The sequence below is a fragment of the Bombus vancouverensis genome, chromosome 17, assembly GCF_051014615.1.
Source record: "Bombus vancouverensis nearcticus chromosome 17, iyBomVanc1_principal, whole genome shotgun sequence".
NCBI classification, from domain to species: Eukaryota; Metazoa; Arthropoda; class Insecta; order Hymenoptera; family Apidae; genus Bombus; species Bombus vancouverensis.
Window position 1 is genome coordinate 2,210,831 of NC_134927.1, and position 14,331 is coordinate 2,225,161.

Consider the following 14,331-nt stretch of genomic DNA (forward strand, 5'->3'; position numbering starts at 1 on the left):
AAGAGAGCACGAGGTAAACTTTTGCTTCGTGGGACAATAGAAGAAAAAGAGAAATTAGACTCAAGCGCAAATGACATAGATGAAGTCATTGCAATATTACATGGAATACCAGGATGCAACGTTTATAAGTCCGGCGTAACAGAGCGATTTGATAAAACGCACAATAATCGAGCACATTCTTCCAGACGTTACTTTGTAAAATCTGTCAAAAGATAACTAAGAAATGAATAGGCAACATGCAATCAGTGATAGCTGTAGCGAAGATGTACCGCTTTATTTCGAGCTATTCACAAGTGTGAAAGCAGAGCTTAGATGATTCGAAGCCTAGAGGAAATGTCATTTAACTGGCAAGAAAATTTTGGATCCATAGGTTTAATTTCTTTAATTTCGTAAAGCAGTGATTTACAAATAAATTGTATTCATTTTAATTCATCTTACCTTAAATGTTAAATCAAATTGTGTGCTAATCGCTTGTTATGTGAAAATTTTTATTATGTCATTTTAGAATCACTCTAAGTTGTCTGAAAGGTTTTCAGGCTTGGACGAGCAGGTTATGAATTAGTCTGTAAATGGTCTGGATTTAGAATAGGAGAGTGTGCAAAATCTACAAAAATGTGTCTGCCAGATAAGATTTGTATTTATTATAACAGTTTCAAATATAGTACTATCGGAAATTTTAACATTATACTGAATAAATTGCAAGTTACATTACATATTCATTGTTAGCATTCAATTTTCATTACATTATTCTAAATTAAATGAAGTGGACGTTTCTAGACAAATATTCAAACGTCGAATGAAATATATTGCCGCCTGCAGGTACTTTATTTCAAATCCGGAATGTTTTATAATTATTAAATGCTCTTATTAAAATTTCTTTATTAAATATCCTTATTAAAATAATTTTCAATATCAGTATATATATTAAAATTGCTGAATTGAGATTTGTTATATGTCTTGAATAAAAAGTTTGTTTTGCGAATAAGAAAATGAGGACTATAAAACAGCAAAGCTAGACCTATTAAATAAATGAAATGTCATAAAGACATACACATCGACAAAGACAAAAACATACATTCAAATCACCCTGTAACGTAAAATAAAATGATAATAATAAAATTTCCATTTAATAAATTATATTAACATTTTAAAATCTCTGTAAATATCCCATACTAAATATTGAAGTTTCGTCCATGAAATTAAATAACTTTTATATAAAATACTTTTTCACGTGTACAAAAGTTAGGAAAATAATAGCGTATATGGTACAGTTAAATCGAACACACTATATATCTAGATTAATAAAACGTCATATAGTCTACGTTAATGAATAACTCCTTTTACTTTAGTTGCTATAAATTAATGAGGTCAAGTAGGCCAAAACTTTAATATAAACTTGTGTCTGAAAATGATTTATCAAAAAGTTATAGCGTCCGAAAATTTGTATCAATTCTTTTGATAATTAGAACAAATATTCGAAATTTCTTCTTGCAGTAATAGTAGTAAACGCATTTTGGATACATTCCTAACGAGTGATAGAGATATTGATGCTTTAGGCTGTATCAACAATAACTGTCAATGAGAATTCTCAATTTCTTGTTACCTACTTAATTCCACTAAAACGTAGTATAAATTTGGACCTTTTCGAGCACCCTGTATAGTTTTTCTCAATTTATTCTCATCTTCTCTTCAAATATTATATCTCTGTCAGCGTTTCAAAGCAAATACAACGTTCATACACTGTATAACCTTTGCGTGTGTATTTCAGAATGTCTCATAACCTCAACAGTCCAAACCCATTATCGTTACACATATGTACATGCATATACGATTTTGCAGCCGTAGGCTTCTTGGTTATGTGCCTATTTGCAGCTACGCTTCATTATTTTTTACATGTACCGATGCGTGTACGTTTGAACAAATTAAAAATACAGTAAAAGTAAGCGAGGAAAGAATTATACATGCGTTTAAGAAATGTGTAAGAGATATACACACACAAAAGTACGATGTATCCAAGTTGCATTTATTTAGAATGTTCTGAATATCTTCGTTATTGTGGATGAAAGAAGTTGCATTTTCAACTCTTAATGAAACTTTGTTGTATGTGTAGAACTTCCATCGTCGATACAGAAGATGTATTACAAATTTATTCAATTCGTTGATTTGTAAATACTTGATAATAAACATTATCGAATTGCTTTGACGATAGGAACGATATAATATGCGAATTTATCATAATGTAATTACAATGTAAATGGAGGTTTCTCATTTACCTTTAGAAATGAGAAACAATAAGAATACATTGTCTAATTCTTTATCATGTGGTATGCATTGGATCATAAGAAAATGGACATTAATACAATTAACGTTGATAAACGTTCTACATCTTTGATAATATTTCATTACTAATTTTACTTGTACATATGGCTCATTTGCTGCGACAACGATATAACTCAAAAACCACAATCTTAGGGAAAACAAGTTTGAATGTTCTAAGCTGTTACACTTTCGTGGTAATGCAACATGCTCTGGCGCGATGAAATTTTAAAACACGCTTATAGAACCCCACCAGTAAAAAGTACAGGGAACAACTGTTTTCTCGGTACCAATAACCAAATAACTGTGAATTTTGAGCTCTGTTATTATTGCAGCGAATGTGCGATACGTACCAATGAAAATACAACGAGTTATAAATGTAATATATAGAAAATAGATAAATAAAGAGAAGCGAGGAGGAAAGAAGAAGGAAAGCAAACGTATACGGGAAAAGAAAGGAAAGCTCGGATCTTATCAGCATGGGATAAGCTGAGTCCTAGCTCTAATTTTAGATTCCTACGTAAAGGTAAGTAGAACTGAACGCCCCAATGCTTTTGATGGCCTTGTTAAGCGGTGGATTGACTTTCTCCAACTAGTTGTCCAACTCTCAATGAGATACAGTCTTTTGAACTAATTCCGTGGCGGTATGGCAGTACTCGGGAATACGGTATAAGTGAAAACAATTAACGTTAAAAGCAGGATTTTTCTATCTTTAGCGGATAGTTGAAGATTTTGTAAATGGAAAATTTTGTAAATAAATGACTCGTGTCAAGAATTTCTAATAAAGCTTCGAACTAAAATTCAGAGGAATTCTTTATATGGAGTTTCTGTTTTGAAAGAAATTATATTCACAAGTCTGTTTCTTTGATATTTTTTTTTTGTATTTGGTAATATTTACAATCAATTCTCGCATTGAGAACTTTCAGTAATTTTTTCTGGCGTGGCGCAGTGACATGGCTAAATATTTATAATAAGTTAATACTTAGTATAATTTATAAGTAAGTGTTGTAAATAAGTAAATATTACTTAATATGAATGTCTAATTAAATCTAGCGTTTAGGTCTAACGGGTAGTGTTTCTTTGATATCAGCAATAATAATTACATATAATAATTATTCATTGTAAGACAAAGATATTTCGAAATTCGCATTTTCTGATGTTATTAGGTTTTCTGTAGGTGGGCGCCTAAAGCTCATAGAATTATATATCTTTTAATACACTGGTCGACGTAGATCGAGATTCTGTATAAAAAATTATTAACCTACTTGCGTAACCTAACTAACTTTTATATTGTAAAACTCATCGTATGAAAGAAAAGGGAAATAAACACAAAAAAGGTGTCCTACGTCTTCCCTCGTATTTCATACGACAGGTTCTACAAAATAAAAGTTGAAATATCTACTAAACTAATGGTTTTCCAATATTAGTAGGTTAATAATCCCATTTAAAACAACATCGATGTCTCTGAGATCTCGAAAGATACGACGTGGTGAAAATTGTTTGTTTGCCGTAATATTTGCTTTCTTCAAAGCGAACAATTTGTTCTTTTAGCATTTTTATTATTAAAGGCATCGGAGATATCGCCCTGTAACAGTGTTAGTGGGACACCCCGTCTACTTATTTTCATATTAAGATAGCTTAACTCGAACGTGACAAGAATTATTTACAAAGTTACGGGAAATTTAAAGAAAAAGCCGCTTCTTAATTAGTTTGGAAAGAATTACTTTCGTTATAGTTTAACATACGATGGTACCTATATTTAAATACAGTGTTAAGAAGAGATTAGTTAAAGCACGGGACATAATAAAAAGTCGACAGAAAGGTAACAATAACGATTTCAAATGCTAAAATATAAACTATTGTGATTTCATAGGAATAAACAAGTTTGATTCGGAGTAGATAGTAATCGAGAAATTGAGAAACGTAACTGTACATGTACTTATGCTTCACTCTCCAGTACACCTGTGTTGGTTGTGTTACAAAATGGTGTATCATGCTATTATGTCTTGGTTTTCCGTATTAGTCAATTCAATTACGGAATATCACGTAAATAGCCTGTTCGTTGAGTGGGTTTGCCATATTCCACGATTAATCAACTCGTTCAGTCGATGCGGTTACATGTCGGATAACATTCAATCGATTCAAATAATTCTCTTTGATGTTGCTGACATACGAGGTGATATTCGCCGAGTGAATTATACCACAGTCGAGTGAATTAAATTGTAAGTGTTATGTCCGTTTATACCGATGCATTGATTGTCGATAAGCGATACATATCGAAACTGGAACAACTGATTTCACCAGAGTCTATCGGTCTTCACTTATGATCCTACAGATACTATATTTTAATAACACAGTTCTCTAATCGTCTATTTCTGACACGTTTTTCATTCCCTCTTTGGAGCAATCATAGTTCCTAATGCTGCTGTCACACGTTTACCTTTTTCTACATTTCATAGTCATTTATTTCTGTAAATGCATCGCTGAATCTGTTTTATTTGAAACTTAATTTATCACAATTATTAGTATATAGTAATATACTTAGTTATTTCAAGTAAAATAGGTTATCTAACAGAGATATTAGGATATATACTATTTAAAAATATTAGGTTGTCCGAAAAGTTTCTTTCGTTTTATGAGGAAATAATAGGCGCACAACGTTTCTTGTTTTATATTATTTTGTCGAATTACGTACGGTCCATTTCGTTCTGTTGAGATCAACACCGCGACATTTCACAAACTTGGTTTCACGTTTGTATGAAGGTGCACTGTTCTACAAAACACGTTTGCGAAAGAAAGATACTTTTCGAACAACCTAATATTTATAATGAATTTTAATCAGCGCGTTATATGGCTACTTTACAAACCACATCATGTGTATGGTATTTTACGTACAGCCTTACGACCGCGTCATGGAAAATATAGAAATCAATTTCTTTAAATAATATTTAATAAATTATACATAAGCATTTGAGCTGATTGCATTTCATAAAGTATTGAAATTCAAGTGGAGATTTTCAAGCCACTAATACCTACGAAGCGCACCTACTACAATAAAAACTACAACTAAAATGGGAAATGTTTCATTGCTTCGTTCGGTATTCGATTTATTTACTAACCTGTACACTTTCATTAAAAGGGGAAGCGTAGACCGCCGGCAGCTTTTCTGTAAGTAAATTAAACGTGCGTAAATAATAACATATTCAATATCAGATATAACATAGGAAAACTTGAAAATATTTATATTTTACCAGCACAAGTATTCAGCATGTAAACCTATATAAAAATTAAATATACTTATTTGTACAAGACCTAAAGTAACAGTTATGTGTACTCGACATTTGCTTCGATTTAGAGCTTCGCGGCCAACTCAAGTTCGCCTTTTTTATAAAGCGTTGAATTCGTCTTTCCATCGGCTAGCAGAAAAAGGTACACTATTTTTGAAAAAACTCTGGTGTTCGACCGTTCGCGAAGAAACGCGATCGCGAGGTAGCGCGTCAACGTGAGTCGTAGATTCCCATTACGATTATACAATCGACGCCACGAAACTATTTCGTTTAGGATGATAGAGGTGGTTGAATTGATTACAACACTGAGTTAACAGGTTACAATGTGCAAACGCACGTTTCCCCACTTTTTACCTGATGGAGTAATAACCATAAGGAACGTCTCGTCTTGATTATATTTTATAACGGCACAGTTTCTTAGGATTATTGCGGTCCGACTAATTATATTTGCACAGCTAGTGTCGCTTTGACCCAGGGATGGATTCCGGGTTACGCACAGAGACACCGGTCGTAACATCTTTTCGCCGTTGAGAGTGTTGTCCGGACTCGTCTGGATCGGCTTGACAAAGTAGAGGGACCAACCGTTTGACGTCACGACCCAAGATACTCGTTGCCGTCTGCACATTAGCTGTCCGGATGATTCCATCTGCTCCTTCATCTTAATGACGCAGCACAAGGACTAATGTATTGATGGAATGTTATCTTCTCAGAGTATTACGATAGCGCCTTCCGAAATTCCATGACTGCCTTTGCTCCACTCGTTACAGCTGGTCAACTCGGTTAAGTATTCCCGGTACCAACGGCTCCAGAAATGCTGTTTGAATCGATTGATGAGCTGCCAGTATGATAACCGGCTTGGTGCAGTCGCTCTGAAATCTCGTTTCCGGAAACTCGTTAGTGTATCGCCAATTAGGAAGTGGCCGGGAGTGAGTACAAGGAGATTATTGGGATTTGAAGATATTGGAGTCAGTTGACAAAAGTTTAGAATACCTTCGATCTCAACGATGAGGATATTAAGGTGTTCGAAGGTTAGTAGTTCCTTGCCGACGACGCGTGTGAGGTGGCGTTTGAACGATTTCACCACGGCTTCCCATAAGCCATCAAAGTATAGTGAATGAGGGGACTAAAATCCCTTCCTCCTTGCCGGATTTAAAGCGGTACTCGAGGTTCCAACCCGGCACAATCATTCGATAATACATTAGGTTAGTCTCTACATAAACGTAACCTAAACCTCTGTATCTACTTCACGTAGCTCTTCTTCTTCTTTTCACTTTTTCACTCCGCACCTTCATGTTCCTCTCCTTGAGCTGACTTAATCAATCTAGTACAGAATGTGATGAAACTCTGCCATAATTGATCCTCAGCTGCCATCCTTACGACAATATCGTTGTCCAGCTTGATTTCAATCCCCATCTCGGATTCAAGCGCAGTCCTCTCCCACCACCCATCTGGAGCACTTAAATAACACGTGCTCGGCATCATCCAGGTCATTCCCACAATCCCAGCAACTGGTATGCGTCTCCTTACCGATCCTGTTCCGGTAATGGTTGCAGATACCGTGCTCGGTAAGGATTTGCATCATATAATAATTTATCTTCTTTTTTCTCCTAATGAAGTACAAGGGACCCTGATCAGTCTTCTAGTCCAATTGCATGGATTGTGGAACGTCCATTCAAAAATCCACTTGTCCTCGGCCTCTTGCTTCAGGTTCTTCAATTCCTTCATCAAATCATGAACCTCCCCAAGTAGATTTTCGCTAAAGCACTTCTTAGCCTCGTACTCCTTCCACCGGAGCCTGGCCTTGATATGTACGGACATGCTGCCGGTTGCGCACTTATCAGGATCCTCTTGTTCTTCTCTATGCTGAGGGCAGATACCCATATCGGCGCGGCGTACAAGAACACCGATTCCCAGACACCGTAATATAGTTTCCTCACGGTGTCAATGCGTTCGTTAACATTCGGCAACAAGCTGCTAATGGCTCCCACAAACGTCTATGCCTTGTCACACACTTGCTCCAGGTGGGGGGAATACCTCCTGGCATTGTCCAAAAGCACTCCCAAATATCTTATCGTGTTTTTGGTGATGATCTTCCCACCCACGTCAATCTTCAAAATCTCCGAGACTCGCTTCCCGATAAGTATGATGAAGGTTCGTATCGTTACACCAGTCCGTGATCATTTTAATAGCTTCACGGACCCTGTCGCCGATGTCCTGCGACTTACGCATAATGATCACCAGTGCCAAATCACCTGCAAACGCAATCGCATCTAATTCCCTAACCGGGTCCAACATCTTTAAGAGCCCATCATACACTAGGTTCCGCAACAGTGCACCTATTACCGACTATCACGGCAGTGCGCCACAATTTTCCTCTTCGAGAGGTAGTGACTCAATCCGTTGTGCGCAGATCTTGTTCCTTTTCTTCATGCGTCTGCGGGATCTGAGACCAATGTACTTCGTCTCCCTGCTCCACTCGTCTGGCGATGAAAGGATCCTCCAGAATTCTCGCCATTCTGTCCTTACAGAGACCATCCGGCGGTGTATTTCGAGCCATTTTAACTCTTACAGCTCGATATGATCTACTCCAAGGATATTGATCCATAGTTGCACAAAACTCCTACCACTTTTCCTCCTTGTTGCGTTCGATCGCTCTTCTTAGCCTTCTCCTTGCTTCCTTGAATTCAGTTACCAACTGGCGAGCGTTGTCCCTACTAGCTGCCACAGCCCGCTGCACTCTTCTTCTGAAACTGAGTGTTGTTGGCTAGAAAAACCTGCACCCATTCTTTGTGGTCATCGGATTGCAAGAGAATCCAAAGTTTCTTGAGTTCATTGTTGGCCCCGACGAAGTTGGTGCCATTCTCCGAGTGAATTGTCGCGCAATATCCTCGCTGAGAGATGAATCGGCGTAGAGTGGCAATGAAGGCGTCGGTTGTGAGATCGGAGACTAGCTCGATATACGCCGCTTTGGTTGCCAGACATACGAATATGGCTACGTAGATCTTGACCTTTCGACGATTGCGATCCCTTCTTTCTTTGATGTAAAATGGGCCAGAATAGTCGATCCCGACGTTGGTGAAGGGACACGACTCGATAATACGCGCCTCTGGCAAATCTCCCATCAAGTACTCTACTAGTGGTGGGTTGGTCCTGCAGCAACGGACCCAATTTTTCATAGTGCACCATACTTGGCTACGGTCGGAAATTCACACCCAGTCCCATATTTAGTCCTCTACGACAGAGGAAACAATGACGGCGAAAATCGACAACTTCAAAAGGGACCGAATCACCAGTTATGTCTCCATCTGACCCACTGCATCACGATCTGTTAGTCACAACGCATTTTAAATAACAAGACGCAACTAACCAGATGTAGAGCTTTGCTAGACACCGGCTTTAACATGAACTTCATAACAGAAAAGTTCGCTAAATCACTTGGAATAAAGCAAGAGAAATGTTCGGTCCCAATCGGATCCCTCGACATCTTAACGACGACCTCGAAACGCTACATCACGGCCACGATTTTTTGATCATATCGACAATAACGACATTGGTCCCAGATGAACCCGTAAATCGTTTAACTATACAAATACCTAGGAATCTCCAACTAGCTAGATCACCGGGGGAAGCCCAGTCTCTCAATCAACATTACGCGCATTTAGCGCCACCACAACGGATCTACAAGCGGATCTCGCCCGTTTTTGGAAAATCGACGAGGGACCGCTCACCACGTACCTTTCGGAAGCGAAACAACAATGTGAGAAGCACTTCCGAAATCACGTCCGACGCACCAGAAAAGGGCGATACATCGTCGCTCTGTCATTCAGCGAGAAGCTTCCTTCACTTGGATCGTCGAAATCCATTGCGATGAACAGACTCGCTTCTCTTCACCACCGATTTCAACGCGACAAACAAATTGAAACCGCATATAGTACGGTGATTCAAGAATACTTAGACATGGACCACATGACTAAGATCACCACTGATCACCCCACAAGCAACGAGTATTATCTACCACATCACGACGTGATCAAGGATCATCTTAATATTTCAGAAAATGTAAGATATAAAAATGTCGGTTATATCAAATAAATGTTTGCCATTATTGTGAATGCGGAATTACGTCTGCGAAAAACTTAATTTATGCTTATTAAACTTTTTCTTCACAGTCGCGCACAAGTAAACATCTGTTGGCGTGATAGCTGGTGATCTCGTTTTTAACCATCCATACGTTGGTTGACCAAATCAACCATCTTGGCAAGTAAATATCAAAATTTGTGGAAACATATGAAATAGATATCTGCAATGTCTTCTTATGCTGTGTCGACGAAATACCAGCCCATTATCAGTTCGTATATTTCTTATAGCTTTTTAATAAAGCATTTAAACGCTTACGTTTATACGACATTCTTTTCTTAATTTTACCTAGGGAATACGTTGATAAAGTATAGCAGAAAATATTGGAGCATCCTGTATATCTCCACTTTTTAAATTTATTCAAATATTCTTTGGTACTTTAAATATCGTTTTAGTACTGACCATAAGGTAATTGCATATCGAATTATGTTTATAATTATATTGAACACAAAATTTGCTAAAATTACGAAGATAAATAAATTATGGTAATAGGTATAATATATATTTGAGGAGAAATATTTGTATACATTATCTTTGTTTCGCTCTTCCTCTCTTAACATTCTTTATAGAATTTGAAATGAAATTAGTAACAAAACTTTTGTTGATTGCTGAATATTTCTGTTAGATTTGTTGCTATAAGAAAACGTTAGAAAGTTTGTTGGTCAAATAGTACAAACTATTACCTTCGTTTTAGAGAACGTAATTTCTTCTTTTCTCCTTTTGGAAACATTTTTATAATTCACTTCTTTCTTAAATATTCGATCGAATATTTATGACAGTCAATGTATACGTATTGGTACCATAGACGACATAGTATGCAAAGAGTAAAAATGATAATTAGACAGAAAAGAGGGCCTCAATTCTAATTCATCCCTCCCCCGCTCCCTCGCTCTTCGACCGGGTGTCCCTACTTTCGTCCGCCAGTCGATTCTACGAGTGAAAGCAAGAAAAAAATGTCCATTCAAAAGTATCGTCTGTTCTTAACAACACACGCTTGACATCTATCAAAAATTGATTTCCTTTCATTTCACTGAATGCGTCACAAATTCTTTGCCAACTAATACGTTGTCATTTCGGTTTATTCTTATCATTGCTTAACAAAGCATTTTATGTTCATACATCTTTTCAATTGGTTTGGTTTCATCTTTTCAATCATTCAATTTGGTGAAAGCGTCGGCCAAAGCAATGACGTACTACTTTGAGTCACTCTTCCCGCCTAACTTGTCCGTTATGTCCATGTGCACTGTATGCCAAGATATGCTAGTCTTGGGTATGGAATGCAGTTCAGCTTGTATTTCGCCTTTAAAACTCGACCAGTAGCACTCGTACAGTTTCTCGGGCGTTTTATCCCATCCCAGGTGCATAATTGACTGGCGGCACCATGGGGCACGCAATGGTGGTGGTGAGTGGAGTGCCTAGTAACGAGAGAGAAAGAAGACTGAGAACTGGGCTAACGATAGCCTCCGTAAGGCAGTTGGCTAATGTTCGGCGTTGTTACAGGTGCCACATGTTGGGGCATGTGGCGGCAAGGTGTACTGTTGCATGTCCTGGCAGAGAGTTGTGTAGGAGGTGCGGCAGCGCTGAGCATAGTATGAAAGATTGTGATAGAGAGCCGAGATGCGCCATGTGTCTGAAACATGGTGGTATAAATGCAAGGTATGTAACGGGTTCGTTGGTGTGCCCTATGGTGCGCTTAGGTGTTAGGAATAGACAGGGGCCCAATTAGGGTCTTACAAATAAGTCTAAACAGATGCAGGCTTGCGCAAGACCTGATGATGCAGTGTGTATGTGAAAGCAGGGTGGACATAGTGGTCATCTCCGAGCCCTATAGGCAGTTGCCTTATTGGTTTAATGACGAGGGTGGGGATGCATCGGTATGGGTCACCCTGTTTAATGGAAAACATGCGGCGAGCGAGACTCTGAAAGAAATGTAGGAATTGTAGAGGTTAGGGTTGGTGATGTCTTTTGCGTCAGTGGGTATTGTTCCCCCAGTAAGGGTAAGGACCAGTTCAACGGTTATTTGAAGGAACTGGAAGGGGTCATAAAGGAGCGGAGGAAAAGAGCACCGGCGATTATGGTTGCCGGTGATTTTAATGCGAAATCCTCGGTGTGGGGAGGCTCTAACACGGAACGTAGGGGAACATGCCTACTTGATGTTATAACGAGGAATGAGCTTATACCTATTAGGACGACGGGAAGCTACTCCTTCCTGAGAAATGGAGGGACTAGCTTCCCGGATATATTTAGTGTTAATAGACGAATGAGGCTGAGTTGGAGAGGGAGTAGGGTCCTAGATTGGTACTCAGCCTCTGACCATTTTTATATTGAACATAAATTTAGGGATAATATTAAGCGGGTGGAGGGTCTGGCGCTTTTAGATACTTGATGAAAGAGATGGATGTAGAGGGTTTTTTAAATAAATTTGACGGAGTATATAACGGAAATGGTTTTAAATTTGGCGAGACGACATGCGGCGAACGACTGCAGAAGAGTTTGGAGCATACGTGTGCCGTGGACCTGAGGTACCCAGTGGGTGCGAAGAGGAGCGCCAACTATTGGTGGAGCGATGAGCTCGCTATGTTAAGGAGCGAAACCCTAAGAGCTAGAAGAAGAGCTCAGCGTGCGGTGGCGGCCCGCAAGGATGATGCCGAGGTCCTGGTGGCCGAATTCAAGGATGCTAGGAGGCGACTGAAAAGGTCGATCGGGCGTAGCATGGAGGAGAGTTGGAAGGGGTTCTGCGCCATCTTGGATCAGGATCAATGGGGCAGGCCGTATCGTGTAGTGAGGAAGAAAATGATGCGGTTGGCGCCAATGGAGCTCCTTGGAAGAGATAGAGTGAAGGGAATCCTGGACGACCTCTTTGTCACCTGGCAGGAACTGCGACCACCTACACAGGAAGAGACATCGATCCTACCTGGCGAAGAAGGAGGGTTTGGCATCAGGGACGGCTACAGGAGTTGTTAGCGGACTATCTGACTGAGAGGAGAATATTGGTACACTGTCGGGACGCTGTCGTAAGGAGGAACGTCTACGCAGGGGTCGCGCAGGGGTCGGTCTTAGGACCGTTACTGTGGAATTTAGTATATGATGGGGTGCTGGAGGCACTGGATCGGAAGAAGGATACCAGTAGAAGCAGTAGCGTTCGCCGACGATCTGGCGGTTCTACTCAAGGTCAGAGGGTCCCACGGCATCAATGAAAGGATAAAGGCGGGCATAGCCTTGGCCACTGGGTGGTGCTGCGAGACTGGATTGCACCTGGCCAGGGAGAAGACGGAGGTTATCCTCTTAACAAGGAAGAGGATTCCGAAGATTTTTAATGTTGACGTGGGGAATGGGGGGGGGGGGATTTCCACTAGCCGTGTTGTGAAGTACCTAGGGGTAGTGTTGGATAGTGCTAAGGGATTCTCTCCCCACCTCAAAGCAGTTTATGATAAAGCGGAACGGTTTAGTCAGGAGACTGTATTATGGTGTCTGGGAGTCTGTGGTATTATATGGCGCACCGATATGGGCCTCCTCTCTGGGAAAAGAAACAAATAGGACGATCCTGAGAAGGGCGCAAAGCGTTGATCCGTACGTCTACCGCCTACCGTACGGTGTCACATGGGGCTCTGTGTGTGCTTACCGGTAGCATGCCGATTTACATCAAGACATGGTTGCGGTGGAAGCAGTATGGAGTGAAGAGGCGGATCAATGAGAGCCCTGAAGAAATGGCACATGTTGGGCAGGAAGGAATGAAGGTTTTGGAGACAGAGGCAGAGGACAGGTGGAGATTGGAGTGGCGTTCCACAACCCCTACAATTGGACTAGGAGACTGGTAGAAGATCCGCTGATCTTCTACAAAAGAAGGAGGAGGATCAACTACCATACGATGCAGATCCTTACGGGACACGGTATCTTTAACTGTTACCGTCATAGGATCGGCAAAGAGTCGCACACCAGCTGTTGGGATTGTGGTGCGGTGATGGATGACGCCGAGCATGTGCTCTTTTGGTCGTTGGAGATCGAGATCGGTGAAGATTTTAAATTGGAGAACCGGGTCGTTGAGAAGATGGCCACAGAGGAGCGGTTGTGGAACATGTTACGCCGGGCGACTCTCTGCCTGGCCCAGGTCACACACCGCGGGCCAGACGGACACCAGATGTCCGCTTTTCCGTACGGCGTACCCTCAATAGCCTTAAGCACCCGTCATAAACCCGAGTCACTTGCCTGCTAAGGTCCTTCAAAACAAACAAACATCTGTGTCCGAAGAATTTCTAAAGACTATTGTCTACCACGGCGGGACAAGGGAAAGTTAGTTTTTTTCACGTACGCTGCAACTTTCCTCCCACTAACCTGTGGCGGCACGGGCCACGGAACTTTTCAACGGCTCCAGATACAAAGCGCGACGCCACCAAAGCGCAACACCGATGTGCCCAATCTGTCATCGATATCCTCACACTCTTTCCGCCGAATTCTCGGAAGAGCATACTCGTGCCAGCACAGGCGACACATCTTATGAATGCACGCGAGTGGGGATATCGATGGGCTACGAAGGGAAGGTCTGCGCGAAGAAAAACAAAAAAGCAGAGTCAGTCTGGCTTGCGTCATTAGA

The 14,331-nt window shown here is 40.3% G+C and overlaps 1 protein-coding gene across 1 annotated transcript in view; it reads right to left on the bottom strand.

The window, feature by feature from the left end:
• Window positions 1–14,331, bottom strand: part of DIP-lambda (Dpr-interacting protein lambda) — a 385,266-nt gene that overhangs the window by 257,250 nt on the left and 113,685 nt on the right. Inside the window, exon 2 of the mRNA XM_033343551.2 lies at window positions 5,436–5,482. The gene's annotated coding sequence lies outside the window, so the exon portion shown is untranslated. The remainder of the gene's footprint in view (window positions 1–5,435; window positions 5,483–14,331) is intronic.